This window comes from Lepisma saccharinum, chromosome 10 (genome assembly GCF_977018435.1).
Source record: "Lepisma saccharinum chromosome 10, izLepSacc3.1, whole genome shotgun sequence".
In the NCBI taxonomy this organism is placed as follows: domain Eukaryota; kingdom Metazoa; phylum Arthropoda; class Insecta; order Zygentoma; family Lepismatidae; genus Lepisma; species Lepisma saccharinum.
In genome coordinates, this window is record NC_139238.1 from 80,564,252 (window position 1) to 80,581,459 (window position 17,208).

Below are 17,208 nucleotides of genomic sequence, written 5' to 3' on the forward strand. Positions count from 1 at the left end.
CTACTAAAGTTGGAACAGCGCCATTTCCTTACCAAGGGCGATTTGCACCACAAGCTCGTTTCTCGCAGACACCTCGAAGAAATGAATATTTTGAGAGAAGACAGGAAGATCAAAATAGAAATAGTTTACCAAATAGGGAAGGAAATGAAATTACTAGAAGTGTACCGGGTAATGGCCAAGGTTTTAATAACTCTACCGCAAACCGTACTAATTCAAAAAACTAGTAATGGAAGAGTCACGTGATTTTTCTCGGATAGGGGCTGATAAAATAAGAACCGAAAATAGAACTGATAATGGACAGACGATAGTAAATCAGAAGTTTCTTTACAGTGATGTAGTGAAAAATAGTAAAAATAACCCCGAGAAAGAAATGAATGATATATTAGTTGTGAAAGCTGAAGTTCATAAGCCTCCATTGAGGGCGAAGTTAGTAACTAAAGTAGGCGAGTTGAAAACATTTTTGGAGGAAATTAACAATAAGGAATTGTCTCCTAGTGATTTGTGTAGTGAATGTGTTCCTAATTTTGAGAAAGTCGGGAATAGTCTTCGTATTTTACTAAATAAACTGGAAAATCGAAGTAAAAGAAAAAGTTGCTCCTCACCAACTATAGTTGACTTCGAATCAAAGAAATCAGTGGTAGATGAAACGCTGAATAAGTTTAACAAAGAAGATAATAAAGTGGGTTTTAGTGCTAATCAGTGCAAGAATAGTATACAAAGAACAGCAGTGGAGAAAGTTGAGAACAAATGTGTACTTGAAGATTATGAATTGATGGGAGACAGTCAATTAGTGAGATTTGCGAACGTTGTGTTAAACAGATCAGTGAAATTTAATGGAGAAGGAAGAAGATATGTCGGTTTGTGTGAGAGTGGGTGTAAAGTTGATGACTTGTGACAAAAATTAAGGAAAATAGAACATAGCATGAAGTTCGATAAAGTGTTAGTTTTAATAGGTACAAATGATGTCTTAAAAAGACGAAAAAAGGAAGATTTTAAGAAATCCTACGTAGAGTTAGTAGACTTATTGGAGAATAAGAGTGAAGAGATTGTTTTGTGTACTGTTCCTCCTGTGCCTGCAGTGGTGAATGATAGTAGTTATGATCATTGGAAAAAAACTTACATTCTTTAACAGAGTGATTAAAGAGTTGGGAAAAAGAGAAAAAGTTCAAGTGCTCAGCCTAAATAGTTTGTTTTTGAAGGATAACGGAGAAATTAACTTAGACAAATATGAGAAGATGATGGGAAATGGTTATAATTATCGACAAGACTTGGTGCATTGGAATGAAGTAGCAATGAGAGAATTTGTAATGCTTTTTGAAAAGAGTTTATTACAAGTGTGTGAAATTGACGTGAGGTGGTATGAAGATTTAGTGGATGAAGATAGTGCATTTAATGAAGAAATTTTGAATAGTTCGGCTAACAGAAGAAAGATTAAACATTCAGTCTGCGTGAAAGCTGAGGTCAATAAACTTCAAGTGACATGCTTAGTAGACACCGGAAGTATGATTTCGATAATGTCCGAGAAGACATGGAAAAAGGTCACATCTGAGGTGACTAGACCTTCATTAACAAAAGTAGATAATTTAATTTTGATTGACTACACAGGAAAAAAGAAATCTAGAGTGCTAGGAAAAACAGTGACTATACTTAACCTGGGAGGAGCTGAATTATTGATGGAGTTTGTAGTGGTTAAAGATCTTAATCTACCAGTGATATTAGGAAGCGATTTTTTGTTTACGATAGAAGGGGTGTTAGACTTTCAAGAAAAGAAGATGTTTCTAATACAGAAGTTGGAAGAAACGTTATTAAGTTTTTACCCACACAGTATGAAGAGGAAGAATGTGAAAAGATAGCCAATGTGAGTCGCGTACGAGTGGTGACAGATGATTGTTTGAAATATACTGAGAGAGCTGAAGTGTTGCCAACTGCAAAAGTTAAAGACCAAAGAGATGCTACAGTGGGAACGAATACAATTTTCTTTAGAATTAACTAGTAAACAAAAGATGGAGTTATTGGATGCGTTGTCTCCTCTAATAGATGTTTTTTTCTGATAGACCAGGCACTTGTAATAAGTTTACATATGACATCAAGTTAATAGACGATGAACCAGTTGTGGGAAAATTCTATTCTGTACCTTTTGCATTGAAAAATGAAGTGAGAGGACAAATTGAGCAGTGGCAGAAAGATCATATTGTAGAATTGGGTCACTCACCATATTTAAATCCACTTTTGGTAGTGCCTAAGCCTCGAAGTGATGAAAAAAGAGTTGTGGTAGATTTTCGTTCAACCAATCAAAAGATAAGACTAGAACAAAACAGAGTAGTTAAATTAGATGAGATTTTGTTAAATTTCAATGGAAAGATGTATTTTACCTCTCTTGATCTGTCGGCAGGTTATTTTCAGATACCACTTACAGAAAATAGTAAGGCATATATGGCATTTATTTTTGAGAGGAAAATGTACAAATTTAAAAAATTACCTTTTGGAATTACGACAGGCGTTTCTGCCTTTACTAGTGCTTTGAATCATGTTTTGGGAAATGTGTCAGAATTTTGTATAATATATGTTGACGATTTATTAATTTTTGATAGTACTTCTGAAGATCATGTAAAACATTTGCAAATTGTATTGAAAAAATTGCACAAAGCTGGAATGACAGTTAAGTTAAGAAAAACAGAATTTTGTAAGAAGGAAGTTATGTTCTTAGGACACCTTATATCTGGTTCTGGTGTGAGGGCCAATCCTGAAAAAGTGAAAAACATTTTAGAATTGCAAGAACCTAGAAACAAAAAGGAGATACAGAAGTTACTGGGAAGTTTCACATGGTTGAAGAGATTTGTACCTAATTTTTCCAATATTATAGCTCCTATAGCTGATTTGTTGCATAAAAATAAGAAATGGCAATGGGGAGCCATAGAACAAGTAAGTTTTGATAAAATGAAAGAGGTAATTGCTAATGAAACCATGTTATGTCACCCTAACTTTAACAAAAAATTCTATATTAGTTGTGATGCATCTTCAGTCGCTATTGGTGGTTATTTGTTTCAAATGGAGGGTGAATGTAAGAAGGTGATACACTATGTAAGTAGAAAATTGACTAAAGCTGAACAAAATTACAGCATTACTGAATTAGAATGTCTAGCAGTGTTATTTTGCATAAAGAAATTTGAAATGTATTTGAAACTGTGACCGCCATTTTGCGTGTTACCGAAAGCAAAAAGAAACGAAGGAAACTTACTCGATATGTCGCAAATAGAGCTTATTTCCGTGAAATAAGCGAAATGCCACCTTCAGCAATGTTTCTCAATGCAGAATACGTAAGTACCAATATTCAAATTAAATGAACTAGCAAATTTCAGCCATTTGTCTGATACGAGAAATTTACCACAAGCAAATTAATTCCTTTAACAACTGCTTCAAAATGTCAAGAAATTATAAAATAGGTGAAATGTTTTAATAAGTATCGCTGCAAGATGGCGCCAACGAGTGAAGACGTACTTTTATCAGCTCCTCTCAAATTGAAGACAAAATATGATGATAAATGTGCAAAGTGTAAAAGATCTGTAAAAAATGGAATTCTTTGCGACATGTGTGACGAATGGTTACACTTTAAGTGCGGCAACTTGAATGCCGATGAAGAAATCGACCAAAACAGTGAATGGTTCTGTCCGCAATGTGAAACGGAGAAAAAAGTGTTGAAAATGAGGAACTCCCGAATCTTTTACAGGTAGTGAATCTACTGCAAAGTGATATAAAGGAGTTAAAAAATGAAAATGAAGCCCTGAAAAACAGACTAGAAGCTATTGAAAAGGCAAAGGAAATAACAAATTCTACATCCTCATGGACTCAAGTGGTTAGGAAATCAACAAAGAAAAAACATCACATCGATAGCATAAATTTCGAGAGTAAAAACAGATTTTCTACACTACAAGATTTCCAGACTGAAGAAATACACCCAGAAACTAATTCAAGAACGTACAGAAGAAATGTGAAGTCAAAAAAAACAACCACAAACATCTCGAAAATAAAAAAATCGAGTGTTAGTCAACCAGAAGTGATCATCTATGCTGATAGTCATGGCAGAGGAATGGCAGAAAAAGTGAAGAGTCAGCTAGGCGATGTTTCAGTGTTAGGTTTTGTCAAGCCAGGTGCAAAAATTGGACACATTGTAAGTAGCCTAAAACCTCAAAACAAAGAAATCAGCAGCTGTGTAGTGCTAATGGCAGGTTCAAACAATGTAGCATGCAATGAGGGTCACGATGTGATATATACATTGGAAAAGAAACTACCTGAAATAAGAAACTCTAAAGTGATCATAGTTAATATACCAACGAGATACGATCTCATACCGGAATCTTGTGTTAATGTGGCCATAAAAGAGACAAACAAGAATATCAGACACCTGTGTAAAAACTTTAGTAATGTCGATATTGTTGATGTAAGCAGGCTAGAGAGAAACAATTTCACAAATCACGGCATGCATCTGAACCGATCTGGAAAAGAAAAGGTGTCAAAAGCAATAGGTACGGTGATAACTGAATACATTATAAACCAAAGAAGAAAGTGCAATCCTATTGAACTGAAATGGCACCCCATAAATAATCAGGGAAGTGAAGTGGTAAATGGAAAGAAATATAGTGATGTGGTAAATAGCGGAAAAGTCTGTCTTGTGATGAATGGTGAAAAATGCAGTCAAATGGTAAGTGATAAAAATGGTAGTGAAGAAAATGAAGATTACAGTGAAGTGAGAAAAGATGAAAAAGACAAGGAAGTGGAAAATTATAAAAGAGTTAATGTAAAACAAAAAGAACCATCTGCACGAACATCCGATAGAATAAGGAGTACCCGGGCAAATTTAAAGATGATTTTTTATTGTAAAATGTAAAAATGCAACAAATATTGTAAATGTTAAACCTAAGGAACAAATTCTTACACCAAATAGTTTCTCTCAAATGAAAAAGAGAGTTATACAATGCAATATTGTGCATCTAAACATTCAAGGTATTACAGGCAAAGTGTTAGATTTAGAAATGCTCCTAACCGATGAATGTTTAGATGCACATGTACTGTGTGTTACTGAGCACTGGCTGTCCAAAGATGAAATTACTTACCTTCAAATTCCAAATTTCCACCTAGCTAGTTTCTCATCAAGGTCTCTAATAAAACGAGGGGGAACAGGCATATTTACAAAAAATGATATAATTGCCAAACAAATTGTCCCCAAAACTGTGAGACCTATAGAAAAACATTTTGAAGTTAGTGTTGTACGTCTTGCACAATACAATTTAATAATAGTATGTTGCTACAGAACGCCTGATGCAGACTATACAATATTCATAAAAAATCTGTCAGTATTGTTAGATGAATTAAAAAGTTATACATGTGAAATTTTGGTATGCGGGGACCTAAACATTGATTTTCTAAAAAATACAGGACGGAAACTGCACTTTGAAGCCACAATAAACACTTTTGGCCTAAAGCAAATTGTAACTACACCCACGCGCATAACGAAAGAGACACTCTCCCTCATAGACCACACGTTAATAAGTGTACACTCAAAAGAGTTTCAATGTGAAAACATATCAGTCCACTTCTCCGACCATGAAGCACAATTTTTATGTCTCACATGTAAAAGAGAAGCTACTGAATATCATAGAAAGCCACTAAAAATGCAGAAACGTAAATATGATGAAGGTTCTATACTCATGTTTATTGGAAAACTAAACAGCGAAAATTGGGAAGATATTTATAACTTACCTTCCACAAACGAAAAATTTAATCTCTTTCTGAACAAAATTATCTTGTTACACAATGAATGTTTTCCACTTAAACAAGTAAACATATCCACCGAGTGTAAACCATGGGTCACAAACGGAATCAGAATCTCAAGTAGAAAACTAAAAATGCTCCATTCTGAAAGTAAGGTGAATCCCAATCCATCTTTTCTGAAATATTACAAGAGGTATAAGCAAATATATAAAAATGTACTCCACCAATCAAAAATTAATCATAATGACCGTAAAATCAATAATTCAAACAATAAATGTAAAACAATGTGGGAAATTATAAGAAATGCATCAACAAAACACCAATCTTTAGGTAATAATATGGTGATATGCATTAATGGAAAAGAAGTCCAACATCCCCCTAATATTGCGAATGCTTTCAATGAGTATTTTGTAAATGCAGTTCCAAATAGTAGGAATGGGTTTATGGCTGCTCCAGAAGAATGTTCTACACACATAACAGTGAATGACAAATCCTTGTTCATTTCCCCCATTACTGAACAGCAATTAAAGATAATCTTCAGGCATATAAAAAACAAACGATCTTCCGGCATTGATGAAATACCAGACTTCCTAATTAAGAAATGTTATAGTTCCCTATGTCAACCATTACTACATATAATAAACAATTCCATTGAACAGGGTATTTTCCCAGACAGGCTAAAAATAGCTGTTGTTAAACCATTACTGAAGAAAAATGACCCAAAGGATTTATCAAATTACAGGCCCATTTCCCAACTCTCAGTCTTCTCAAAAATTATTGAACATGCAATAATGATGAGAGTAGAAAATTTCTGTAGTAAACACTCAATCTTAAGTTTGTCGCAGCATGGTTTTAGGTCTGAACGAAGCACGAAAACAGCGTTAGCAGACTTAGTAGAATGTGTCACACAATCTCTGAATAATTGTAATCACACGGTAGGAGTCTTTTGTGACCTATCAAAAGCTTTCGATTCTGTAAATCACGAGATATTGCTGTGGAAACTTCAAAAACTTGGTATTCGTGGACTATCACGAAAGTGGTTTCAATCTTATCTTACCAATAGAAAGCAAATTGTAGAAATCGCTCACACCACAGCAAAAGGATATGTAACACATCAACACTCCACCATGAAAAGTGTAACATGTGGGGTGCCTCAGGGAAGTATTCTTGGCCCTCTTTTGTTTCTTATGTACATAAATGATTTACCAAATGTTATACCTGAAGCAAATGCAATATTATATGCTGATGATACAAATATTATAGTAACAGACACTTCCAAAGATGCTCTACAATCTAAGGCTAATAACGTATTAAACAAATTAGATGACTGGTTTTTAAATAATAATCTACTCCTCAACAGCAAAAAAACAAATTACATTACATTTTCTACAATCCAAACCAGAAACCAAATAAGCCGCCTCAATGTAATATCTGGGAATACACAACTAGAGCCTAAAAAAAAAATTCAAATTTTCTGGGTATCATTCTGGATGAACACCTTAGCTATACAGAACACATAAACACGCTACAATCAAAATTAAGTAGTGTGTGCTATGCCCTTCGAGAAATGGTAGACATCTCAAGCACCCAAACTGTAAAGTGCCTTTATATGGCAAACTTTGATGCTTTACTAAGATACGGTATTATGGTTTGGGGTAACAAGGGCCACTCCAATGTCCTTTTTATGCTTCAAAAAAGAGCTATAAGAATCATAGCTGGAGTAAAGAAAACTTATTCATGTAGAACTCTTTTCCGTAAACTTAATGTGTTAACTCTCCCCTGCATATACATTTATGAATGCTTAATTTATGTTAAGCAAAATATTTCCAACTTTGCCACAAATGAGGAAATACATGGCCTAAACACAAGAAATAAAGACAAACTTCACATAAAACACTGCCGCCTCAACTTATGTAAGAAAGGTCCCTTAAACTCTTCCATAGATCTCTACAATAAACTACCACAAGATGTGAGGAAAGAACCAAACTTGATGATATTCAAGCACAAGATAAAATCAATGCTTCTGAAGCATGTTTTTTATTCTACAGCTGAATACATGGAAGCAGCTTTTACATAAGACAAATGTACATAATGTAGTATAATCACATATTATTCTTGTAAAATTAAATGTCAAATGAAAGTGGGTAATTAGTATATCTTCTCATGTTATATTTTTTTGTGATTTTGATATAATAGCAGAGTAAGACCCCATTTTTTACAATTTTTGGCTATATATTTTGTATTTGTAAAATCTATTAATGTACCTGTATTGTAATGTAAGTATTGACATGTCCTATATTACCATGTACTGTAATTTGTACACACCGGTATTCCTTGGACGCAAATAAACTAAACTAAACTATATCAGGTCTGGAGTTTGAGGTTTTAACTGATCACAAAGCACTACAATGGCTGAATTCCGCTAAACACTGGAATCTGCGATTGTGTAGATGGTCGTTAGAATTAGGAAAACACAAATTTAAAGTAACTTATGTTAGAGGAGTGAAAAATAATTTATCTGATTTATTGTCAAGAAACCACCCGGAATTTGAAATAGAAAAAGTGTTTGTTAACACAATTGGTAACTTGAAACTTGAAAATTTACCTTTTTCTAAGGAACAATTAAAACAGGCGCAACGGGAAGATGAGAGATTGAGGGAAATCATTAGTATTTTGGAAAATGTAGAGGGAAATGTTATGAGATCAAGAATAATAAATGTAAACAAATTTTATAAACTAGAAGAGGGTGTTCTGTTGACTAGAAATTACCATTTTCTGGAAAATTGGAGATTGTGTTTGTCAAAAAATTTTGTAGCTGATGTGATTAATGTTTATCATGATGAATGTGGACATTTTGGTGTTGATAAAGTAGTAAATAGGCTGATAAAATCATTTGTTTGGAGAGGGATGAGAAAGGATGTGAGAAATTGGATAAATGACTGTGTTATCTGTGCTAAAACTAAACCAGATAAACACCCTGTTAAAGCCAAATTGGGTATGCATGTCATTAATACCGTAAGGGAGCAAGTATTTGTAGATTTGCAAGGCCAGTTGCCTACTGGGCCTCGTAGAGAGAAATTTTTGTTAACAGTTTTGGATGGGTTTTCTAGGTATTTAGTTGCTTACGCTATACCAAACGCTACTACAGAAAAAGTTCTGGATAAGCTGGTTAATTGTTACTTTGTTCATTTGGGTATACCGAAAAGATTGATTTGCGATAGAGGGTCTTGTTTTATTAGTAAACAGTTCAAACAGAAAATGAAAGAGTTTGGTGTTGAGATATTTTACTGTAGCAGTTACCATCCTAAAACCAATTTAGTAGAACGTGCTCACCAGGAGATTAACCGACTCATGAGAATATATTGTGAAGACATGCATAAAGATTGGCCGTTGTATGTTAGTACAATTGTTAACTTATTGAATTATTCCATAAATGAAACTTTAGGAGAAGCTCCTGTCTCAGTACATTTAAATGAACAGATTGATGGAAATTTGAAAGCTACATTTGGAATCGGAAATGAAATTAATGTCAACTGGAGTAATGAACTAAAAATGGTGAAAGTCAAAACTTGTGAAAAAAGACAGAAATTTGTAGATAAACATGCTGAAAAAGAAGTAGGTAGAACTGAAATTATAGAAGGTGATTTAGTATTTTTGAAGACTCATAAGCACAGTTCATTAATTGATAAAAAGATTGCTAAATATTTTCACTTGTTTAGAGGGCCTTATTATTGTATGAAACAAACTAGAAATGGAGTTTTTTGATCTATTAGATTGTGATACTGAGGAGTTGGTAAGTGACCAACATGTCGAAAACCTTAAGTTATGGAGATGTTCAAGCGAAAAGAAAATTGAGTACTGTAAAAAATTGAATGTTACCAATGTAATAGGCTAGGTTTTAAAAACCAAAAAATACTTTTCATTTGAATTTAGAAGGTACTAAGTTTTAGAGCTTTCAATGAGAATTTGAAGAATATTTAGTAATTAGTTGATTAGAAAAGAAAAGTGTAGTGTAGTTGCTTGTATAAATGTTAATATGTTTAAAGTTTAAGTTTTAGGATAAGAATGTTAGGTTTTTTTTTTAAAGTGTAATGAAAGGAAGGGTGTTGTCGAGTTATTGTATGTAAAAAAAAAAGATAATTTTATATTTTATATAAAAATTGGAATATAGGTTCCTATGTATTTGTTATATTATTGGTGTATTTAGAGAAATGTGTTTCATAAGAACTTGATATGTTATTATGTACTAATTATTGTTAGGTAAACAATGTACTACTTCAAAGGATAAAGGATGGTGAAAAATAAGGGATTTACCTAATATTGTTTAATCTTTTGTACTTTTATATTATCTCTTGTACTTTTATATTTTGTGCTGTATAAAATAAATGTCAAATTTAAATATAAATTTTGCCAACACAATGTGGTGATAGGGAATGATGATGTGTGTGTCGTGATTATACGAGGAGTGTTCAAAAAGTGAATGACCAACCGAGGAAGTCAAGTGACCAAAGTAAATAGAACTGACCATATAGGACCAACCTACTGAAATAAAAATTGCTCATTTGACTCGAAATTTTCATTTCTGCCCAGGGAGAGGCAGATTGTGACCGATTACTTTGGGTCACATAAAATAACGCACACGTAGGACGAAAGGGTGATTTCAAGGAACAGGAATAGTGCGTAGGAAGAGTGTTGGATTACAGTGAGCGGGTTTTGCATAGTGGCGCAATAGAAGCTGTCGCTAGGTGGGTAAGAACTTGAATGCTATTGGTTAACATTGCATGGTGTGATTATGCAAAGACTAATCACAGCCTTAGAGTTGCAATGGGGTGAGTGATGCAAAATGAACGAGAACAGTGCGTTTGGGAACAGAAAAGGCGTAACATCAACTTTCTTGGCGTGGAAAGATTTTCTCGGTTAGGAGTAGTGCCTTCGGATGTCGCGTTGCGAGTTTCCCGCGATTGATCAAACTTGATCCAGGCATCGCGAAAATACTTTTATAATCACACATCACATTCTCTGGCATTAAGAACAGCATAAGAAGAAAAGTTGATACCACTGTTTATAGTGTAAATTGTAGTGAATATTGGAATTTAAGGTTTATTTTCAAATACAAGGTAAAAATTAGGTATTAGTGGTTTATTTCCTGTTGTGTTAATTTTTTTTTCAGTACACAAATTAGCTAACTTAAGACTTGTGAGTGACTGGTCGGTTTGGTGCCATAAACCCAGAGCTCGTAAGCCGAATCAGGTAATAGAATCGAAGCAAGAGCAAAATCAGAAAGCAAAGTAAGCAATCAGAAAAATGAAAATGGTTGAAAACAGTGTCTTTGGACTGGGAATAAATGTTTAAAAGCCCACAACATAATGATTAGATAGAAAAATCCAACAACATTATTATTGCGAGCGAAGCAAGAAAATTTTTAGGATATTTATTTCGAAACTGGCAATAATACTAACGCTAGTCAATATTTTATCACTACCGCGACCTTTACTGCTTCTAAATCTTTCCTCCTTCAGCACACACTTTGCCTCTGGGCTTGTGGTGCCCCTTTGCCTTATCCCATAGCTAATCCTGTGTCTAACCATCATTCATCCTCATTATCCTGCTAAAGTGGCAGAAAAGTCAGTGGCGACTTGTACCCTTTTTGGGATGTAGGAAGAAGTTTTGGAAAAATGAGGAAGGTTTGAAAGATATGTTCAATTACATTCACACGTATTGCTTGTATATCATTTGCATTTAGAATGTTAGCTGTAGGCCCATGCTCAAGGAAGGGCAAGGGGCCCCTGCTCCTCACTTTGAATGTACCACATGTCACTTTACATGCACCCGAGCACTGTCCTGCAAAATGATGAGAGAAAATTACCTTCTTCTTTCGCAACTCAAGTAGCAGGTTATATTCTAAAGATAAACAGTAACACTGTGCCTTAACGGTCTGTCCTGGAGGTACGGAATGCGTTAAGATAACACCATCACAGTCGTACACGATAATCACCATAACTTTCACATTAGTTTTGTTCTGACTACAAAACTTTAGACCTTTAGACTGGCAACTCCAACGATACTCTATTCCTCTCGTCACTGCACAAGCGCCTAGTGTTGGAAGGAAGAGTCAATTTATTGGGAGGTATAAAACTAACATGTGGTACAAGTGAGAAGCACCGGTTCCGTTTCATGGAGTGTATACAGCAGTGTTGCCACTATTAAATTTCCAACCCACGTATATTCTTTTAAGAACTTTCAAAGATTGAAAGCATACATTCTTCTCATTTAGTGATCATGTTAATATCTCGTAGAGTTCAACTTCAGCCATTGTACTTATGTATTGTGATTTTAGCTGTTTTTAAGAACAAAATAACTCATATTGGCTGTATCTATTGATTCTATGCTTCACTTCAATTGTTATTATCTTTCCTTATGATCCTAGATATTTAATCTGGTTCACACTTTCAAATATATATTAATATACATTGTAATTTTACATATACATGTTTCTTTTATTGTTTTTTGGGGGGGAGATAATGATCAGTTCCAAATTATGGCTTGCAGATGTTAGTCAAGATGTTACATCACATAGGACATTAGTTGTTCTTGCTAACTTATGCAATACATAAAAAGAAATATCATCTCGAAAACTTTAAATCGTTACGAATGAGACATGTATACAAATTTACGTGAAGGTTATGTCTTTTCTTCGTCATATCTTGGCAAATTACTGTAAATTGGGTAATAAATGCTAGGTGTAAAAGCTGCATTTTAATACAACGCCAACAAATATGTTTTGATTCATAACTTCTGGACTAAGAAAGATAGCATCCTCAAACATCTTGCAACATAATCAGAAGAAACTGCACTTTACTTTTCAGCATAACCATATTTTCGGTCTGATTGATATTCACCATGTTGAGGGACAAAATATAATTTCGAGAGCAAGAAAAAAATATATTTGAAAGTTTTTTCTTTCTAGTTTCAAGGTTTAACAAGGTAACTTAGACTGGTGGTAATTTTATACTTCCTTAGAGATTTCTCTTTCGAGTGGCACCAGTTTTGAAAATCTGTGTGGAATAGTAATGTTTCTATCATGAGAATTATTATCCTAAGTGTATTTGGCCTGTCCATGTTATAATCCAATATGGTGCTCACCGTCCCAGGTTGTAAGGTTTGTAACATCATTTCTTTTTAAACTCTCCATCCAACTATATCCTCATCTTCGCTATTTGCCAAAAGTGACAGGCTGGCCCCCGTGGTGGAGTGGTTAGCTCAACGTGCTTCAATGCCAAGGGTTCCGAATTCAAATGCCGACCTGGACATTGATGTTTGTGAGTGTCCATTCATCGATTTCATCATATCATCACACATCCCCATCTTCGCAAATTAGCAAAAAGTGGTGAAGTAAAATAAATAAAATCATCATCATCTAATCAATGAGATGCATAGTGCTTACGGTCACCTAAAATTGACTGCCAAGTCGAAAACAGGCTGTTAAAAAAAAAAATACTGGAACTGTTATTTTTCGAAAAATGCTGGAGTTTCTCTCCAATCCACTTTCTGGTTACATATTTTCGTTTCACTTTTAGGTTTAGGCAAAGCACCTGGAAACTTGGCATCGGTGGACAAGAAAGCTACTTTCCTGTAGATATGAATATCATAGAAAGCCACTAAAAATGCAGAAATGTAAATATGATGAAGGTTCTATACTCATGTTTATTGGAAAACTAAACAGCGAAAATTGGGAAGATATTTATAACTTACCTTCCACAAACGAAAAATTTAATCTCTTTCTGAACAAAATTATCTTGTTACACAATGAATGTTTTCCACCTAAACAAGTAAACATATCCACTGAGTGTAAACCATGGGTCACAAACGGAATCAGAATCTCAAGTAGAAAACTAAAAATGCTCCATTCTGAAAGTAAGGTGAATCCCAATCCATCTTTTCTGAAATATTACAAGAGGTATAAGCAAATATATAAAAATGTACTCCACCAATCAAAAATTAATCATAATGACCGTAAAATCAATAATTCAAACAATAAATGTAAAACAATGTGGGAAATTATAAGAAATGCATCAACAAAACACCAATCTTTAGGTAATAATATGGTGATATGCATTAATGGAAAAGAAGTCCAACATCCCCCTAATATTGCGAATGCTTTCAATGAGTATTTTGTAAATGCAGTTCCAAATAGAAGGAATGGGTTTATGGCTGCTCCAGAAGAATGTTCTACACACATAACAGTGAATGACAAATCCTTGTTCATTTCCCCCATTACTGAACAGCAATTAAAGATAATCTTCAGGCATATAAAAAACAAACGATCTTCCGGCATTGATGAAATACCAGACTTCCTAATTAAGAAATGTTATAGTTCCCTATGTCAACCATTACTACATATAATAAACAATTCCATTGAACAGGGTGTTTTCCCAGACAGGCTAAAGATAGCTGTTGTTAAACCATTACTGAAGAAAAATGACCCAAAGGATTTATCAAATTACAGGCCCATTTCCCAACTCTCAGTCTTCTCAAAAATTATTGAACATGCAATAATGATGAGAGTAGAAAAATTCTGTAGTAAACACTCAATCTTAAGCTTGTCGCAGCATGGTTTTAGGTCCAAACGAAGCACGAAAACAGCGTTAGCAGACTTAGTAGAATGTGTCACACAATCTCTGAATAATTGTAATCACACGGTAGGAGTCTTTTGTGACCTATCAAAAGCTTTCGATTCTGTAAATCACGAGATATTGCTGTGGAAACTTCAAAAACTTGGCATTCGTAGACTTCCACAAAAGTGGTTTCAATCTTATCTTACCAATAGAAAGCAAATTGTAGAAATCGCTCACACCACAGCAAAAGGATACGTAACACATCAACACTCCACCATGAAAAGTGTAACATGTGGGGTGCCTCAGGGAAGTATTCTTGGCCCTCTTTTGTTTCTTATGTACATAAATGATTTACCAAATGTTATACCTGAGGCAAATGCAATATTATATGCTGATGATACAAATATTATAGTAACAGACACTTCCAAAGATGCTCTACAATCTAAGGCTAATAACGTATTAAACAAATTAGATGACTGGTTTTTAAATAATAATCTACTCCTCAACAGCAAAAAAACAAATTACATTACATTTTCTACAATCCAAACCAGAAACCAAATAAGCCTCAATGTAATATCTGGGAATACACAACTAGAGCCTAACAAAAATTCAAAATTTCTGGGTATCATTCTGGATGAACACCTTAGCTATACAGAACACATAAACACGCTACAATCAAAATTAAGTAGTGTGTGCTATGCCCTTCGAGAAATGGTAGACATCTCAAGCACCCAAACTGTAAAGTGCCTTTATATGGCAAACTTTGATGCTTTACTAAGATACGGTATTATGGTTTGGGGTAACAAGGGCCACTCCAATGTCCTTTTTATGCTTCAAAAAAGAGCTATAAGAATCATAGCTGGAGTAAAGAAAACTTATTCATGTAGAACTCTTTTCCGTAAACTTAATGTGTTAACTCTCCCCTGCATATACATTTATGAATGCTTAATTTATGTTAAGCAAAATATTTCCAACTTTGCCACAAATGAGGAAATACATGGCCTAAACACAAGAAATAAAGACAAACTTCACATAAAACACTGCCGCCTTAACTTATGTAAGAAAGGTCCCTTAAATTCTTCCATAGATCTCTACAATAAACTACCACAAGATGTGAGGAAAGAACCAAAATTGATGATATTCAAGCACAAGATAAAATCAATGCTTCTGAAGCATGTTTATTATTCTATAGCTGAATACATGGAAGCGACTTTTACATAAGACAAATGTACATAATGTAGTATAATCACATATTATTCTTGTAAAATTAAATGTCAAATGAAAGTGGGTAATTAGTATATCTTCTCATGTTATATTTTTTTGTGATTTTGATATAATAGCAGAGTAAGACCCAATTTTTTTCAATTTTTGGCTATATATTTTGTATTTGTAAAATCTATTAATGTACCTGTATTGTAATGTAAGTATTGACATGTCCTATATTACCATGCACTGTAATTTGTACACACTGGTAGTCCTTGGATGCAAATAAACTAAACTAAACTAAACACAATATGTTCCCTTCTACAAAAAAAAAATACAAAAGTAGATATGTATTTTCATTGTTCTCTCTGTAGATGCTTTTTTTTACAATTTGTATAGAAAGGTATGAAGAGCTCTCATACATATTTACATATTCCGCAATAATATGTGATGTGAAAAGTAATTAATAGTTGGCAAAATTGGTTTCTTGAATGTATGCACGTTGCTGTGCTTTCTTGAGTTTAAATCTTTGATACAAATTTTAATTTGAAGAGTTTTGTATATAGAGTGTCCCAAAAATAATATGTAATATTTATTGTTACATTTGATGCATATGAAAATGCATTTTTTGAAATAAAATGTTGTGCTGCACAGAAAACTACAAGTAAAAATTCAATACATAAAAGTTCAATCTATCAACATGGCCAGTTTCCCTTGTCAAAAAAAAAACAATATAAATGAAATTTTGACAATATTTGGAGAAGAACATTAAGCACTAACATAATTCTTTTAGCCAAAACAAGAAGCACATATACCCTGATGTTAGTTTTTTTTTCCACAGGGTGACAGGTCATTCTAGAAGTCGCATTACCAAATGAAACTGTCCATTACATTTCGAGTTGAATATTGCACAATGTGTATTGAGGCTATTGTTCTTGCTATTATAAATACAGTGTCAGAAATTATGAAGAAGCTATGAAGAGTAAGATCTAAATATTGAACAGATATATAGGCACAATTAACAAAGCAAATTGTCATCAGAGGACTCCGAGCCACAGTTGACTACCAATGCTGTCATCTCATTATCATCAAAAAGGCCTGCAGGGTCAATTGAGGTGCACTTTGAGCACCCATACTTTCGTCATGAGCCACAGATTGGCCATGTTCCTCCACCGGGTATCGAACCTGGGACCCCTTGATTACAAGGCAACAACGCTACCACTGCGCCATCGGGGAGGCCCTGTTTTAATTTAAATGTAATAGTTTTTTATGACACAGACTTCGCGACCCACCAAATGCCCCCTTGGCACCCAGCAGTGAGTCGCTCCCCATAGGTTGTGAAACTATGATCTAAATTGATAAACTGACGTCACATATCCTACAGCGAACGTAATGTGTACATTCTTTCTCTTCATCCCCAATGCAGCTACGGTATAATTCTTCAGAAACACATTGACAACTTATATGCTGTTTTGATTATATTTTCCAATATTCATTTCCTGTGGAAACAAATGATGCACACACATAACAAAACTGCCAGGCAATTTTTTGTAACTTCTAATCCTAGACCTTACCATACATGTTGGACATTAAATAACTCAGTCATAAGCATAAAACTACC